The 2,329-nt window shown below is 39.3% G+C and overlaps 1 protein-coding gene across 2 annotated transcripts in view; it reads left to right on the top strand.

The window, feature by feature from the left end:
• Positions 1-281: 281 nt before the first annotated feature.
• LOC116396246 (ATP-sensitive inward rectifier potassium channel 10) overlaps positions 282-2,329 on the top strand; it is a 10,193-nt gene continuing 8,145 nt past the window's right edge. The window contains exon 1 of one of the 2 annotated variants that reach the window (XM_031870737.1): positions 282-618. The gene's annotated coding sequence lies outside the window, so the exon portion shown is untranslated. The remainder of the gene's footprint in view (positions 619-2,329) is intronic. The other variant, XM_031870739.1, reaches the window with a different exon arrangement.

The raw sequence follows: 2,329 nt of genomic DNA, 5'->3' as shown, positions 1-2,329 counted from the left end.
GAATTTGCATGTGAGGCCCCAAAAATGTACATCTGTCTATCTGTGTGTGTTCCTGTGCTCTTTTTTGGACATTGTGCATTCAGGTGGAGGTGAGGGAGGGAACAACAAAATATATTGGGAAAATAAAAAGTTGTATTTTGAAGCTAATTCCAGTATCATGCACATGTGGTCCCTTGAGTTATTCTGATCCCGAATTGAGACCGGGGGGGGGGGGGGGGGGGGGTGGCGATTAATTATTACAGCAATTACACAGACGTGAGGGGGACACAACAGGAATTCAGGGGTGAGGGAGAGAGAGACAGAGGGAAAGCGTAAAAGTGAGGGAGAGAGAGAGAGAGATATGCCTCTTATAAAGCCAAGTCTTGTCTCGTTGGGAAGAATTTGTGAGCAGTGAGACCGGGCTTCGGGTCAGAAACAGGAGCCCGATGAGCCAATAACTGTCTCCATTAATTCTCCTCGATGGTGTATCAGGACAGCAGGCTAATGAAGTTATTCTTCTCGCAGAATTACAGTCCGTATGCGTATGGCAACAAAGCTGACATGTGGACGAAAGGCTGAGGCTCCGGGCTCCTAACTCCTCTCTGCACGAGTCAGTTAGATTGCATCCCAGCTGTAAAGGTAAGCAAATGAGTTCCTCAGCAGAGTGCAATGGAAATACCTGAGAAATAGATAAAGAATTTGGCATGGCAACAAAATAGATTTTTTTTTTAAATTAAGAAATGAAATACAGTTCTAATACAGTTAAGGTAAGTTTCTTTGTTCCACTTTGTAGTACAACTTTACTATTAATGATTCGTTCATTTATGTCATCTTCCATTTATTAACTAATGTGTATTGCTAATGTATAATTTCCATTTTCCTCTGATAATTGTTATATTTCACAGTAAAAATACTTAAAAATGTCAAACAATTTTGAAAAATCTTTCTAATTTGGCCGAATCTTAAATGTTGAATGAATGTGAAATCACATATAAGCTCACAGAGGCCATCTTACACTGAATTGACCAACTCTTACCTGTGGAGGCATAATGTTCATTTTTGTAGGCTGATGAACAAAATGTAGTGAGCAAATTACATGACAGCGAATAGCATCAAAATGATCACATTATGAACTGGCGAGTTTAAAGCTGTCCTCTAAAAAACCCTCAGATGTAATTTGGTGCAGAGACATCTGTAGAGTTTGGTGCAAAGTTTCCCAGGATGCACTTTAGAGAATAAAGCTTAAATATCAGTTATTCACATCCAATCAGAGCATCAGATTCGACAAACGCTTTTATCCCGTGGTTGTGAAATACACATACAGAATTTATTTCCAAATGCGGCAAATATACTAATGTGAATCTTTAAAGGTTATTGATAAAAATAAATGAATCGGTTCACAACGTGAGTAAACTGTCATTTATTCAGCGGTCGGTTCTGTGCAGACTCGGTGTTTTACAGTTTTCCTATTAAATCAATAAATCCATCAAGAAGTGAGTTATGCTCGCTTAAGAACCCTCTTAAATTATATTAGTATCTTTTTATTTTTTATTTTTTTAAATTCAAGTTTACCTTGAATACATCCCCATCACTACCAGAGTATTATATTGTAAAGTATCCATCTGATCAGGAGGATTCTATTGAATAATTCTGACGTATGAACTGCAGGAAAAAGAGAAGGAAACACGGAGATGGAGGCTTCAGAAGAGTCATTTTCATTAAACAAATATTATTTTTTCATTCTCTTCTAATAAATCTCATCAATATCTCTATGTCGACACCTCGTGCGTACTGTAGAAGCTGATAGAGTGAAATTATTTGAAGTAGAAGAATGAAAGAAAGGTAAGAGCGAAGCTGATGGAGGGAGAGAAAGAAAAAGTGAGTGAGTGAGTGAGTGAGTGAGGGGGAGACAGAGAGGGAGAGATGAAGGGGGATTACTCCTCACTCCAGAATACTAACGAGGGCCTTTTGTCACAGATCTTTTTCTCTCTCCCTCCCTCTCTTCCATTCTCTCGTTTTTCCTTTCACTCATCACACACACTCACACTCATCACACACACTCACACTCACACTCACACTTACACACACACAGACTCTCTCTCTCTCTCTCTCTCTCTCTCTCTCTCTCTCTCTCTCTCTCACACACACACACACACACACCTATACACACACAAATAGAATTGTGCACTCTTATTCAAATAATTGCACACACAGCATGCATTCAAAATCATACATGTGCGCCTACAGTCACACATATGCAGAAATAAGCATGTAATTGCAATCCCACTCTCACATAATCACACCACACACACACACACACACACACACACACACACACACACACACACAC

The sequence above is a fragment of the Anarrhichthys ocellatus genome, unplaced genomic scaffold, assembly GCF_004355925.1.
Source record: "Anarrhichthys ocellatus isolate YVR2014 unplaced genomic scaffold, GSC_Weel_1.0 scaffold54, whole genome shotgun sequence".
Taxonomy (NCBI): domain Eukaryota; kingdom Metazoa; phylum Chordata; class Actinopteri; order Perciformes; family Anarhichadidae; genus Anarrhichthys; species Anarrhichthys ocellatus.
The sequence above is the reverse complement of the archived record's forward strand: the minus strand, read 5'-3'. Positions and strand labels throughout refer to the sequence as shown.